Below are 16,591 nucleotides of genomic sequence, written 5' to 3'. Positions count from 1 at the left end.
AACGATAAAACCATCAATAAGCATAAAATAGTCCAGATAGGCTAGAAACAATCGCAATAATATCAGGGATGAAGAAAGAATGACTGTTATCATCGCTATTCTTCAATATATTGTATTAGAAATACTAGCTTTAGCAATAAGAGAAGAAAAGGAAATTAAAGAAGTTAGAATAAGTAATAACGAAGCAAAACTCTTTCCAAATGATATCTTAGAGAATCATAGAAAATCATCTAAAAAAACTACTAGAAAGAATTAGCCACTTTAGCAAAGTGGCAGGATATAAAATAAATCCACATAAAACATTAACATTTCTATATGTTACCATCAAGACTCAGCACCAAGAGTAACTGCAGAAAACATAAAATACTTGGGTGTCTGTCTACCAAGTAAAACTCAGAAATTATATGAAAAGTACTATAATACATTTTTCACACAAAATCAGATCTAAATAATTGGGCAAATGTTAATTTCTCATGAAATGATTGATCTATTATAATAAAAATGAAAATACTACCTAAATTACTTATTCATGCCATGTCAATTAAACTAGCAAAAAATTACTTTATTGAACCAGAAAAAATAGTAACTGAGTTAATCTAGAGGAACAAAAGATAAAAAATACCAAGGAAAATAATGAAAAAAATGCAAAGGAAGGCTTAGTTTTCCTACCAGATCTAAAATTATAAATCATCTCTTTGATACTCACTAAGAAATAGATTGATCTATCGGTGGTAGTTGCAAAGAAACAGAAACAACATCTCACACCCTATCCTATCCCAAGATAAGGTGAAAATGGGTACCATAAGCCAATTAGGAGAACAGGTAATAATTTATCTGTCAGACCTATGGAAAGGGAAGCAGTTTATGACCAAAGAAGAAATAGAGAACTTTATAAAATGCAAAATGGATAATTTTTTTTACATTAAATTGAAAAGTTTTTGCACAAATAAAATCAATGCAACCAAGTTCAAAGGAATACTAAAATGGGGAATAATATTTACAGCTAATATTTCTGACAAAGAACTCATTGCTAAAATTTATAAAGAATGGAGTTAAATTCATAAGAATACAACTTATTCTCCATTTGATAAAATTGGGGCAAAGGATACGAAAAGGCAATTCTCAGATGAAGACATTAAAGCTATCTATAGTCATCTGAAAAAATGCTCTATATCATTACTGATTAGAGAAATGCAGATTAAAACAACCCTGAGGTGCCACCTCACATCTATCAGATTGAACAATATGATTAAAAAGTAAAATGATTAATATGGGAAGGAATTTGTGTAAATTGGAACACTAATGCACTGTTTGTGGAATTGTGAACCGATCCAGCTTTGTTAGAGAGCAATTTGAAATGACCCTCAAAAGGCATTAACACTGTGCAGTCTTTGAACCAACAGTACCACTTATAGGTATGTATCCCAAAGAGATTGTAAAAAAGGGTAAAAAACCCATATGTGCAAAAATATTTATAGCAGCTCTTTTTGTAGTAGCACAGAATTAGAAATCAAGGGGATACCTGTCAATTGGAGAACAGCTGCACAATTTGTGATATATGCATGTGAATAGTACACTATTGTTCTAAAAGAAATCATGAAGGACAGTACTTCAGCATAACTGGAACTGAAGCTGAGTAAAGTGAGCAAAACTAGATGGACATTGTACACACTAACAGCAATACTGGGTGATGATCAACAGTGATAGACTTAGATATAGCTAAAGAAATAATTTTTCTTACGTTTAGTTTACCTTTCCAACTTTTTTTCCTTTTTTTGAGGCAGTAGAGTTAAAGGACTTGCCTAAAGTCTCAAAGCTAGATAATTATTAAGTGTCTGAGGTCATATTTGAACTCTATCCCTCCCAACTTCCTCAGTCCTCCCAACTTCAGGACTAGTGCTCTATCCATTGCACCACTAACTGCCCCTTTCCTTTCCAACTTTAACTAATTACATGTTCTGCCTACAGTCTGTCCTTGCTTCCATTTTTTTTAAATTAATCTATTTTTGAGTCCCCTGTGTGTCATTAGTTTAGAATTTCATTTTTAAAAGCTTCCCATTCCTCATAGTCTGGGTTTCTTTCCCTCTGGAATTTTAATCTACATGAACTCCTACCTAATCTTTCTGAATCTTCTGAAATCTGTTCTTCCAAAATCTAGTGTGCCCATCAGACAATTCTTAGAGAAGAAAAAGAAACTTATAATATTCTAAATCTGAAATGATCAAATTGACCTAAGGTTTTCCTCATTCCAAGTTTGGCAACATTTTCTCTATTAATGAGAATCAGATTCGGAATAAAATTTCCTCTTATTAGTGTTTCTACCTTTTTGTTTTAGTTTTTGCAAGGCATGGGATTATATCAGTGAGGAAGAAATTAGAGTAGGTCACACAGCTAGGTAATTATTAAGTATTTGAGACCAGATTTTAATTCAGCTCCTCCTGACTCCAGGGCTGGTGCTCTATCCAATGTGCCACCTAGCTGCCCCTAGTGTTTCTACTTTGTGACAAAATTATCATTAAGATGAGTCAAAGGGGCAGCTAGGTGGTGCAGTGGATAGAGCACCAACCCTGGAGTCATGAGTACCTGGGTTCAAATCCAATCTCAGACACTTAATAATGACCTAGCTGTGTGGCCTTAGGCAAGTCACTTAACCCCATTTACCTTGCAAATAAAACCCTAAAAAAAAGATAAGGCAAGAAATGAGCAGCAATCCTTTAGAGAGAAAATACCTATCAAAATCCAGGGATTGAAGATTTCCATTCACTATTTGATTGTACTTCTGTAACAGAATTTTATTTTTAAAAAAATCATCTATTTCCACTTCCAATCCAAGTGGTCAGTAGCATACTCTGATAATAATATTTACTTTTCTGCCAGTGTTAACCCCAATGCTCCCTACTAATTCTTGTTTGGATCTAGTTCCTGGATTTCCTCAGATAACTATATCTTATGAAAAATGTACTCTCTTCCTATTCTGTATCTAGAACTGAAGAAGTAGAAGAAGGCAGGAGGCATTTTTATTTGGTTATAAACATATTATCAATGATGAAATGGTGTAAAGTCCCTCCACTGCAAACAGTAAAGAAGGTAGTCACATAACAAGAGCAAATACTAGTTTATTGATAGTCCAGTTTGAATTCATAATGGTGAGAGAGAGAAAGGAGAAGATCCTTGCTACTTTCAGTAAAAGAACCATGATATCTGGTGTGAAAACTCCTACATTCAGATCATGGCTCTAGAGCTTAATACCTATGTGACCAACCTCCTGGATAGGTAAAATAAGAAGACTGGTCTAGGTGATCTTTGAAGCAACTAACAGTTCTAGGTCTTTGATCCTATGATGAGAATTTACAAGAAATCAGAGTAGTACAAGTAGATAAGGTGTGTTGAACTGAAATGTCTGTGTCATTGAAGAAGTGAAGCAAGGACCTATTGTAGTATATTAGAGAATCAATTATCAGTTGACCCCTGAGGGAGGAATCCTGCCATACCCTCAAATTTTTTATGATAATTGTATATATTATAGAGCTTTGTCATTTACAAAACACTTTATATAATTGTATCTTATCAGATCCTTTCACCAATTCTGGAAAGTGGGTACTGTGGTTTATCCCCATTTTACAGATGAGGAAAGAGGCTTTTTTCCCCAGGATGACACCATTGGTAAATATTAATATCTTCTTGACTCTTAAGTCCAGCACTCTATCCATGGTATCATCTGGTCTCCCCTAAGTACTTCAGACTCCTACGGTTAGATTTTAAACCATCTTCCTTTCACCCTAAAAAAACTTTAGCCCTCCTTCATCTTGATTCACTCAGCCAATTTGGAGAAAGGGAAGGGACACATTATTTTTGCTACTCCTATCAATTATTTAAATTTTATCATTAAGAAAGGCTTTTCTTGTAATAATTATCATGTCACAATCAAATTCTACACATGCAACTACAGGAAAATATGATTTGTACATCTTTTGAATAATATCTTAGTTCTCCTCAATTACATGTAAAAACAGTTTTAATTTTTTTTAATTTTACTTCTACTTCCCCCACCCATTCCTTCCCCTTTACTCTCCATGAGATATGTTAAGCAATTTGTTAAGAGATTATCTGTTTAATCTATATGTATTTGATAGAGGTTATATCAATCAAGCAAAATGTATTTTCATTTTAGTCATGTTGTGAAAGAAAACACAGTACATAGGTCTTTTTATGTTTTCATGTATTTAACCATGGCTGACTCTTCATGACCCCATGGTCCACAGGATGCCAGGCCCTTCTATCCTCTACCATCTCCTAAAGTCTATCCAAAATCATGTTTATTGCTTTTATGCCAGTATGTTTCCATCCCCTTCTCCTTTTGCCTTCAGTCTTTCCTAACATCAGGATCTTTTTTAATGAGTCCTGCCTTTTCATTATGTAACCAAAATATTTAAGTTTCAGTTTCAGTATTAGTCCTTCCACTGATTTGCCCTCCAAGGAATCTCAAGATTTTCAGCACTATAATTCAAAAATGTTGATTCTATAGTACTTAACTCTCCTTGTGGTACAACTATCATACACTGCTATTGGAAAAATAGATAACTTTGACTCTACAGACCCTTTAAAATAGTTTAACATAAATTTTATTGCAAAATACACTTGTATTTAAAAATGAAAGTGAAGATATTATTGACTTGATATAAAATTAAGAAAATTCACTGTAAAAAATTGTCTATGTAGTATAAGACAAAAAAGTTAAAGTTCTAAGTAAAATAAACCCTGTACTAAAATAAGTGGTTGCACACACTTCTCTAAAATATTCTCCATTCTACCTCACTACCAGCACTAAAAGCTAAAAATAATTATGTTTCTGTAATGGAATATGGAAAATGAATCTCATTTACCCATCCCAAAACATTAGCTTTTAAACCTTTAATATACCAACATCTATATTCATCCATTTTTTATAAATTGACATTATTTTCATTGATATAGTGAAACCATGTATCAGATTATCAATGATTAAAAGTTTGAATTTTTAAAAAATCTCTTATTTTCTTCATCAAAAACTAAAAAAAATGACTTAGCAACACTGAAAAATTATGTCTTCAGTAATAGCTATTTGTTTTGAATGTGGTATTATCATGACACTAAATATAGATTATTACGGAATATATGCATTTGTACTTTTAAAAATATTTGTTTTTTTAAAACCTTTGAGGCAGCAGATTTTATGATAAAATTTAGCAAAATTAATTTAGAGTCAACAAGTTTTATATTCATTTCAATGAGGACTAAAGCAGCATCTGTGTCCTGAACCAGAGAATGTCAAATTTAGAAGGAAATTTATCATCCTTGAGTTCTAACCTATTCTCAACAAGTGGTTGGTTATCTAATCTTTATCTTAAGAGTTCTCGCAAAGAGAAATTCACTTTATTTATTTATTTGTTTGTTGGTTTGTTTTTGCAAGGCATTGGGGTTACAGTTTGCCCAAGATCGTACAGCTAGGTAATTATTAAGTATTTGAGACTGAATTTGAACTCAGGTCCTCCTGACTCCAGATCTGGTGTTATATCCATTGCACTATCTAACTGGCCCAGAACACACTTTTTGCTAAAACAATCTGTTTCTGTTTTGGATATCTTAAGCAGCTTTCCAGCCAACATTTACATGTTATCTTCCCCTTTAGGCAGTATCTCTATGTTGGAACACATGCAGTCTTATGTTTGGGGCTGTGAGCTGGACCAGGCAAGTAGCAAAATAGGTTAAATGCTGTGGTTTACCTCTCTGGAGGGAATAGCATCCCAGCAGAAGACCAGTTAATACCAGAAGAAAATAACAGTTGTGCAGAATCCCGAGTGCATGTCAGTCGGCATGGTAATAGACTAAAATTTTTAGCCTCCAGGAGGTAAGAAATGTGTTCAGTTTAATTCAGGGAAACCTTAGTAAGTACTAAACATGTGTCAGGAGTTGTAAGTGCTGATGATACAACATGAAAGCGAAAATTGCTGCAAAAAAACTGAAAGCTACCCAGTTTCTAATCTTTTCAGCTAAGAACAAATCCTTGAAACACTTGCCACCATCTTTCATATAAGTATTTCTAAAATATACTTTGCCGTATTAAATTTTGTCTTGAGCTATTATTTAACTATATAGATGATATTTACACATGGTTTGATAGTCATTTTCAAATCTATTCATACTGTATTCCTTTCTTTTTATATGAAGTACAAAGGAAAAATATTAGGATTTGAACAGTGACCCCAAAAATGGAAAGATTACACAAAGACTACATGAACTAGTACAACTACCTTATATTTCAGACCTTCCTCTAACACAAATTTATATTCATAATGCATGAACTTAGAAATTATAATTTGGTGCTTAATTATACTTTTGAAAATTGGATAGAAGAGCTCAATTTAACTGTTTATCCCAATAACTTTTCATCAACTACTTTGCTTTCAAAATTCAACTAACTCTCTTTGATTGTGGAAAAGTTTTATCACTTTACTTCATTATAATTACTTTATTATCCTTCTAACTTTCCAAACCAAAATATCCCTACCTAACCATGACATCAATTGAGTTTTCTCTATTACTTCTTCATGGTGCCTCTCCTATCTTTACTACTTCTGTCTTTGCTGAATTCTTATCCACCCATAAGATTGTGTCCCAGGCTCTTTTCTCTTCTTCATCTATACTATTATCTCATCAGCTCCCATGGATTTCATTATCATCTTTATGCTGATGATTCTTAAATCTTCCTACCCAACTCTAACTTCCCTGTTGTCCTCCAATTTTGAATCTTCAATTGCCTTTTCAGATACCTCAAACTGGAAGTCCAGTAGACAACTTAAAGTAATTTTGTCCAAAACTAAAATTTTTCCCCCTACACCATCCTGACCTGTGACCTTCACTATTACTATACAGGACAGTAATCCCTCTAAACAACCCCCATACCCAAATTTAATTTGTTGCCAGGTCTATTTATTTCACTTTTGCATTATTTCTTGAATATGTTTCCTTCTGTCTTCTGACATTACCACCACTTTAGTGCAGAACCTCACCATTTCAAAATTGGACAATTGCAGTAACTTAATGGTGGGTCTGCCTGCCTCTAAATCATCCTGCTAAAGTGATATTGTAAAGTATAGGTTTGATCATCTTTCTCTCTTTCTTGCTCTCTCTACCCTTTCCACCCCTTTCTTGTGCATATGCACACACATTTCCCTATTGTTTTTTTCAGGTTCAAATACAAAATGCTCTGTTTGCCATTCAAAGCCCTTTAAAGTGTAGCCCTCTCCTGCTTTTCGAGTCTTCTTATGTCTTAATACCCAACATGTACTCTTCAATTCAATGAAAGTAGCCTCCTGGCTATCCTACAAATATGACATTTAATCTTCTGACTCTGGGCATTTATTAGGACTGTCCCCTATGCCTGTAACATTCCACTTAGGGTCTTCACCGACTTTCTTTATATCCCACCTAAAAATCTCACTTGTAAAGGAAGTCCTTCCCAACATCTTAATTCTAATGCGCTCCTTTCTTATTTACTTCCTATTTATCTGTTCCCTATGAGCAGAGTCTGTCTTCTGCCTCTTTTTGTGTCTCCAGTGTTTAGCATAGAGCCTGGGAGAAAGATAGGCAATTAATATTCTCTGTCTGATTGGTCATATACCATAATATAAACAGCAACACTTTTCTGTCACAAAGGCACTCTGAAACAAAATCGGTGTCATGGATTGGGAAATAACTGAGAAATTGAGGTATAGAAATGTAATGAAATGTTATTGTATCATTAAAATTTACAAATTGAAGGACTTTGAAAGAACTTGAATGATTTGATGCAAAATGAAGTAAGCAATATAAATGATAATCCCTGGAAAGTAAGAGAAAACATTCCTTTTTTTTTTAAGAAAGATTTTATTTGTTTTGAATTTTACAATTTTCCCCCTAATCTTGCTCCCCCCCGCCCCCAACACAGAAGGGAGTCGGTTAGTGTTTACATTGCTTCCATGGTATAAATTGATCTAAGTTGAATGTGATGAGAGTGAAATCATATCATTAAGGAAGAAAAATGAAGTATAAGAGATAGCAAAATTACATAATAAGATAATGGACTTTTTTTTAATAAATTGAAGGTAATAGTCTTTGGTCTTTGTTTAAACTCCACAATTCTTTCTCTTGATACAGATGGTATTCTCCATAACAGATATCCCAAAATTGCGTCTGATTGTTATACTGATGGAATGATCAAGTCCATCAAGGGTGATACTCACCCCTATGTTGCTGTTAGGATGTACAATGTTCTTATAGTTCTGCTCAACTTGCTCAGCATCGGTTCATTTAAATCCTTTTAGGCTTCCCTGAATTCCCATCACTTCTGGTTTCTAAGAGCACAATAGTGTTTCATCACATACATATACCACAGTTTGCTAAGGCATTCCACAGCTGAAAAGCATTCACTTAATTTCCAATTCCTTGCCACCACAAACAGGGCTGCTATGAATATTTTTGTACAAGTGATATTTTTATCCCTTTTCATTATCTCTTCAGGGTATAGACCCAGTAGTGGTATTACTGGTTCAAAGGGTAAGCATATTTTTGTTGTCCTTTGGGCATAATTCCAAATTGCCCTCTAGAAAGGTTGGATGAGTTCACAGCTCCACCAAAAATGTAATAATTGATTTCCCACATGCCTTCCAGTATTGGTCATTGCCTTTTGTTTTCATATTGGCCAGTCTGAGAGGTGTGAGGTGGTACCTCAGAGATGCTTTAATTTGCATTAGAGAAAACATTCCTATGTCGGCCCTGATTTAGATCAATATCATGATCAATCTTATTTCCAGAGGAGTGATGATGAAACATGCCTTTCCTTCATTTGGTAAAGAGATGTAATGGGTACCAGAGAAGGAAGCACTGTAATAGGCATTGTACCAGTATGTTTTGACTAAATTTCCTTTGTTAATATGCGATGCCATCGTTACTGAGCGCAGGCAGTTTATTGAATGTGTAGTACTTTTCCTAAAGAATATGAAACCTTTTGCTGAAATGAAGGGTCATCTATAATTGTAAAATCACTGAAGCCACTTAGCGTTTTCAGTACTTCTTGATCCTCATATCACAAAGTGTTCATCACACCTTCCTTTCTGGATACTTTGCCATTTCAAAACACCTTGATTTATTGTTCCCACTCACAACTAAAAGAAAGTAGAACTACATGACCTCTTGACTTCCCTTCCTGCTCAGAATCTCTATTCAAATGCTCTTCTCCCTGAGTTCACCTGCTCTCTCTCTGACTGTTGCTACTTTCTTTTTTTGCTAACTCATTCATAATTTTCTAGAATGCTGTCTTTCCATTCCCCTTAATCATTCCTGGCTTCAAATCTCACATCTACAAAGAGGCAGCACATGGGCTTCTAATTAAAAGAGCTGGACCTGGAAATGAAGATCCAGGCTCACCTCTTAAATTTAATAGTAGAATGATCATGAATAAATCTCAGAGCTTCAGTTAACTCTTCAATAAAATGAGAATAATATCAATATACTTACTGTTTTAAACCTTATAAAAGGTGATGTATATAAACCTTTTTTAAAAGCTTAAACATCTATATAAGTAAGTTTTTCTTTTATTATTACTTATCCTAGGAAGACAGCTTTTGAATCTTTTTCTGTTTCCCAGTTGCCAAAGACCAGAGCTTGAACTCATAATGTTCAAAACTAAACTTCTCCTCATAGACCTGAACTATTTCTGGTAGTGGTACTAACATTCACCCAGTCTGCCATGTTTGAATTGTTATTGTCGGAATCTTTCTTTCCTGTTAACGTTTTCCTGATATTCAGCATGTTACATGACCAGATGCCCACATCACAAGTCTTATCACTCTTGTTCTATTCCCCATATTTTATGGTCTAGCAAGCTGGGCAAATCTCTGTTTCCTGACTATACTTTATGCAGTTCCATATCTGTCCCTTTTGGTCTTATTGCACTTGGAAGGTTCGCTTTTCACCAATTTAGTCTAAGTTTCTGTTCATCCTTCTTACCCAAATATTACTTTTCATATTAATCTTTTCCTCAACCTTTCTCATCAGTAATACTCTTCCAGCCTGGAAGGATTTGCATGAACTGATGCTGAGTGAGATGAGTAGAACCATAAAAACACTGTACACTGTAATAGGTATATGGTGGTGATGATCAAACTTTATGGACTAGCTCATTCCATCAGTGCAACAATCATGGACAATTTTGGGCCTCTGCATTGGAGAATCCCATCTGTATCCAGAGAAAGAATTGTGGAGTTTGAACAATTTATAAAAAATCCCATTATCTTATTCTGTAATTTTGCAATCTCTTATACTTTACTTTTCTTCCTTAAGGATATAATTTCTCTCTTCACATTCACTTGAGATCAGTGTATACCAATGGGAACAATGTAAAGACTAACAGACTGCCTTCTTTGGAAGGTGGGGCTAGAGAAGCAAGAATAGGGGAAAATTGTAAAACTCAAAATAAATAAAATCTTTTTTTAAAAGAATACTCTTCCCACCTATACTTCCCACCTAGTTTCACAAATCACTTTGTTTTTGATCTAAATAATAATACAGTTAGACTTATTTTGTGAATTTTCTTTTGTTTGTTATCTCGAGGGAAAGAGGAATAGGACACAGCTTTGTTCTACTTAAACTTTATATTGGCTTTGGTTGCTGTACAATAGCAGTATTTCCCTGAAATCATGTGATTTATAGGAAACCAAGACTTAGCCCCTGTAGCTAAGTATCAGTGATGATAGAAGATGGAGATGGTTTGGTTCTCTCACTTGTAATATAGGATTCTCAAAAGAGAATAGGAGGAGATAAGCTGGAAAAAAGTTATGGAATTCCTTAAGATATCTGACAATAGAACTTAGGAGACAGCAGAGAGCTTCTGATGCCTTTGAACAGTGTTTGATAGTACTAAGATCTTCTTGACATGGGAAGGAAGAATTGTTCCAACTAAACTTGTAGTAGCCACGTATAGTTCTCTACATCAAGAAATCCTCACAGCAATATGAAGGACAGAATGGAGTGGAGATAAGATCTCTGAGATGGCTACCACAGTTTTTTTCCTTTCCCTACTGGAGTTTTGTCGGTAGGACTAGAGAGCAAGGGATCGATAAGTGGCAGCAACCAAACTGTCAAAATATGTGTTAACTAGCTGAATATGAGAGATACAGATTTAGAAGAGTAGATAATTAGTATTACCACTGACAAAGAGAAGTCGGAATATAAGAGTAAGTTTAGGGAAAAGAATAAGTTCACTTTTAGATATTGAATTTAAGGTGTGTGTACCGTTGGAGTTGTGGAACTGGAACACTTAAAAGACTGGTGATTTTGATCAATGTGAGACTCATCTGGCACAAGAACTGGTCATTGAAATTTGTAGCAGGGGTGGCTAGGTGGTATAGTGGATAAAGCACCAGCCTTGGAGTCAGGAGTACCTGGGTTAAAATCTGGTCTCAGACACTTAATAATTACCTAGCTGTGTGGCCTTGGGCAAGCCACTTAACCCCATTTGCATTGCAAGAAAAAAAGCTAAAAAAAAAATAAACTTGTAGCAAATGAGTTTGCTTGGGACAAGGGAGTATCTGAGTAGAAAAGGACAATGTAGAGAAGATGGTATCATTGAATTTATGAGAGTAATCATATTCTCTTTGAGGTCAATGGTACTGTTACATTTCTTTGACTCTGTATTGCACCTCCTATCCCAAAACGGGTATCATATAAAACTTTTTGTTTGTCAAAATGTATTCATTCTTCAAACACATTGCTTTAAAGCTAATCATGGGATCTAATGCATGGAATATAGCGGGGAGACATGGTGGAAGAATATAAAACGTATACACTTCCAGCCTTGCTCTAATGGTATCTATTGAGAGGACTCTGAAATTTTGACTGAAAATGTAATGAATCTTGGAGCTTGTTATGTTATTTTAATACTGGCCTAGCAATAGAGCCAAAATATCTAAAATAAACTTGGTTTGAAGTCTTTATACAATTTAAACAGGGCCCCTAGTTGTTATTGCCATTTCCTTTGCCTAACAGAGATGCTCTGCTTTATTATAAGCTTACCTTTTGTTTCTATGTTTATGTATTTGAAAACAGACATTTAATTGCATTTCAGTTAAGAAGGATACCTTTTGAAAGTTGAAAATTGTTTATTTAATAATAACCTCTGATTCATATATCCTGTTATTTTCTCTAAGTTCTATCTAGGTCACTCAACAAATTTTAATTTATATTTCTAAGTTGAAATTAGAAAAGGCTGGATCTGGAAGGAGTTGTACTTTTTTATAGTGAGGCATTTATATACATTTTACTCTTTGTTTGTCTGTGAGTACTGATTGTCAGGGAAATGTTGACTTACTAGTAGAATCAACATTCAGAGTACATATAGAGAGTTTTTTTCCTTCATAAAATCATCAGTCTATCTAAATTTTTGTTCCTATGTCAGTCATTTTTTCCTAGTGAATCCTATTAATTTTCCTCATTTCTTTCTTTCCTTCCCTTCTCTAAATATATCCTTTATCCAGCTGCCAAAATAACCTTCCTAATGCATAAATTTTATCATATAACCTTCCCAGTTATTGACTATTTGCTTACAAAATATAATATAAATATGAAAAAGAGATAGCTAGGTGACTCTCTGGAGTCTGGTGGTCCTGAGTTCAAATTCAGCCACAGAGAGGCAATTTACAGGTGAAGAAATCAAAGCAATCCATACTCTTATGAAAAATTGCTCTAAAATATTACTGATTAGAGAAAAGCAAATTAAAGCATCTCTGAGGTACCACCTCACAAGTCTCAGACTGGCCAATATGACCAGAAAGGACAATGATCAATGTTGGGAAGGGATTTGGGAAATCTGGGACCCTCTTGCATTTTTTATGGAGCTGTGAACTGATCCAACCTTTGCTGGAGAGCAATTTGAAATTATGCTCAAAGGGTAAAAAAAATGTGCATACCCTTTCATCCAGCAATACCACTGATGGGGTTATATCATGAAAAGATTATGAAAAGGGGTGAAAACATCACTTGTACAAAAATATTGGTAGCAGCCGTTTGAAAAAGAATTGGAAATTGAGTGGATGTCCATCAATTGGGGAATGGCTGAACAAATTGTGGTATAGTAGAAACCAGGAGGGATGGGAATTCAGAGAAGCCTGGAAGAATTTACATGAACTGATGCTGAGTGAAATGTGCAGAACCAGAAGAACACTGTACACCCTAACAGCAACATGGGGGTTATGACCAACCTCAATGGACTTGCTCATTCCATCAGTGCAACAATCAGGGACAGTTTTAGGTCATCTGTGATGGAGAATACCATCTGTAACTAGAGAAAGAACTGTGAAGTTTAAAGAAAGAGCAAATACTATAACTTTAATTTTTAAAAATTGTCCTTATCTTATTATGCAATTTTGCTATCTCTTATATTTTAGCTTTTCCTTAAGGACATGAATTCTCTCACAACACATTCGATTTTGATCGATATATACCATGGAAATAATGTAAAGACTATCAGACTGCCCTCTGTCTGTGTGTGTGGGGGGAGAAGCAAGATGAGGGGGACAACTGTGAAATTCAAAAAACAATTTAACAAATTAATTAAATTCAGCCTCAGACACTTTGTTGCATAGCTATGTGAGCCTGGGCAAGTAACTTAGCTGTACTCTTAGAAAAACCAAAAGAAGAAAAAAAATACAATATAAATCGTTTTATCTGATGTTAAAAGCCTTATATAAGGGCAACTAGGTGACATAGATGGAGCACCAGTCCGGGAGTTAGAAGGACCTGAGTTCAAATCCAGGCTACTAAGTCTTAATACACTTAACACACTTGCTTAATTGTGTGACCTTAGGCAAGTCACTTAATCCTATTGCCTTGCAGAAAAAATTTAAAAACACCTCACCTTATATAGTATAACTGCAACCTAGCTTTCTAGCTTGATTACCCCCTATTTTATTAGTGTATTATACAGTCCTGCTACTGAAAACATCCTCTGAAATTCAACTCCATTCATTCATGTAACTTACCCTGGAAGGCATTCCTCCCGTATTTCTAGGTATTGAAACTTTCCCTTTACTTCAAAGCCAAGATCAGATGCTACCTGCCTTTATGAAATCTTTCTTATATTCACCATCCCAAGGCAAAGTGCCAACTTCGTCATATTTCTTATAGCACTCTCTTATCTCGATCATGTTCTACCTACCTAATTTGAGCAGAAACAATATCCCCTTTATTAACTTGTAAACACTTTGATGGTAGGATTTTTTATGTTCCCTAACTTTATATCCTTGGCACCAATTACAATTGTTTATATATACTAAATGCCTGATAAATGTATTTTGACTGAATAGAACAGGAAGTTGCTTAATTCATTAAAACCCACCACCTCTATTATTCAATACATTGAAGGGAAGAAAAAGAGGGTTGATTGAACCATAAAATTTCTGATTTTGCATTTCTATATTAGCTATCTCCTTTTTTTAATATGCTGTTTTACCAATTGATCTTCAAGGAACTTGTCAGTCTGAGCTATTGTGTGGTCTTTGTTTTAAAATTATAAAGCAAAACTCAAATGACCTTGAGATAGAATCTTGTCGTTTTGTAGCCCTAGTTTGATTTGGAACTCATCTATAAATGGTGTTTTTATCTTTTTATAATGATCCATGTCTTAGCCTATCATTTGTCTTTAAGTCACTTCCCTGAGCCTCCTTCTTCCATAAGGCATACAGTATTATATCTTAGAATTAAGGTATTGGTTATGGCTAAAATTTGAAAATGGTTGCCATTGCATTATCTTGTGGGAAGAGAGATTGTTTTGAGGACCATAGATAGAAATCTGAACTGAATTCATTTAAAATTTGTTTCTTAGGATACAAAATATTTCCTTCAAAAATCAGCTATATTTCTAGATAATTTAAATTTCAATGGAAGAGTTTTTTAATGATAATATATATAGGTGTATGCATATGCACAAGCAGTATCTTTTAGGTCTTGCTAGTGTTTTTTGATGATATACTTTCTGAATTTAAATTGCAATATTTTGTACTGATTTTGATTTTTTTCAAGGCTGATTAGTCCTAGTCTACAGCTGGGGCGTTGTTTTTGTTTTAAGTGCTTTGTTTACAACTCTAAAACATTTTATACTGAATGTCAGTGTTATTTTGTACTAATGTCTTTTCTGTTGATGTATATACTTGAAGGTAATTAAAACTATAATTCTTTCTTTCTTTAGAATCAGACAACATTCAGCCTTTTCACGAAGCCTGTTTTGCATTTTCATTGACTCCACAACAAGTGCAACAAATCAGTAGTTCCATGTAAGTTGTCTTCCAATATCACTTACAATATGGCATAGGAAATTAGTATTGACTATAAGATGTGATTACAGTGTGTTAGATAGTGGATGAGTTTCAAGTACACGTATTCCAACCTCCTGGTGCAGAGACTATAAAAGCCATCATTTCTGTTTATTTTCATTCAACAAACTTTTACTGAAATGTGTCCTTTCTTAAAAATTTTAACTTTCATATGCATATACTATAATATTTCTCTTTCTGTCCTGTATTTCTAGGGATATTTTTGGGACTAAATGTGATTTCACAGTACAGGTCCAGCTAAGGTACAGTCTTGATTATTATGTAAAACATTTTGATACTTTAAAAGACAATGCATATAGTAAAAATGTGTAAATGAAGTTTCTTAGGGGTTTTTAGCAGACCTTTAATAATTATAATGAAAGTGGGGTTAAAAGAAGTTATTTTTATCCCTGGTTTCCCCCATTCTTTGTAGTTTCTTTGTGGTTATGAATTAATGAGAAGAAATCTTACCAATTATTTCCTAGCATTGCTAATTTATACTTGAGATTTCATAACAGGGTCTTTACTAAACTGAATTCCTCAATTTGATTCTATAGAAGTCTATCTTAAATATAAAGAAAATTCTTAAAAAAACAGTATTACAATGATCAACTCTTTTAAAATATATATACAGAATAACAAAAATACTCTTCATTTAGCTAAAGGAATAATTCTAGTTATCTAAGTGACCTCTTAATCTCAGCCAGTAATCAAACCATTTGAGTTTGGTTTCTCATAAAAGGTATACTGTACACAGTACATTTAAAAGACACCATGTGATACTGCTGATTTTCTTTTTCAGCTAAATCTTATGGGACATTTTCCTTTGTGTGGTGATAGGTTAATCTTATTCTTAAAAATATTTTTGTCCATATAAAGCACCTAATATGACACATTTTCAGTCAATCAGTAACTCTTTACTAAGTCATAACCATATTGATAGTACAGTAGTAGATTTTCTAGGGAGCTGAAAAGAAAAGAATGACATCTCTTTATGAAGCTTATTCCTGAGGCTCCATAGTGAGACAAAACTGATATAGAACATAATTAAAGATCAGGAAACAGCTCTTATGATCCATGCTTAAATATTGTAGGTATTGGAGATTTAAAAGAGTTTTTGAGATCACTTTAAGTTAAAATAGATGGGAAAATTCTCATGAAGGAGGTAGATCTGAATCATGGAGGAGTTAAGTGGGATATGGGGAGGT

At 34.1% G+C, this 16,591-nt stretch overlaps 1 pseudogene; it reads left to right on the top strand.

Annotated features, from left to right (window-relative positions):
- The window catches only part of LOC141503995 (E3 SUMO-protein ligase PIAS1-like), a 75,285-nt pseudogene that overhangs the window by 26,950 nt on the left and 31,744 nt on the right, over positions 1–16,591 (top strand).

Source organism: Macrotis lagotis, unplaced genomic scaffold, assembly GCF_037893015.1.
Source record: "Macrotis lagotis isolate mMagLag1 unplaced genomic scaffold, bilby.v1.9.chrom.fasta BILBYCTG006, whole genome shotgun sequence".
Classification (NCBI taxonomy): domain Eukaryota; kingdom Metazoa; phylum Chordata; class Mammalia; order Peramelemorphia; family Peramelidae; genus Macrotis; species Macrotis lagotis.
This window is presented reverse-complemented; position numbering and strand designations above follow the sequence as displayed.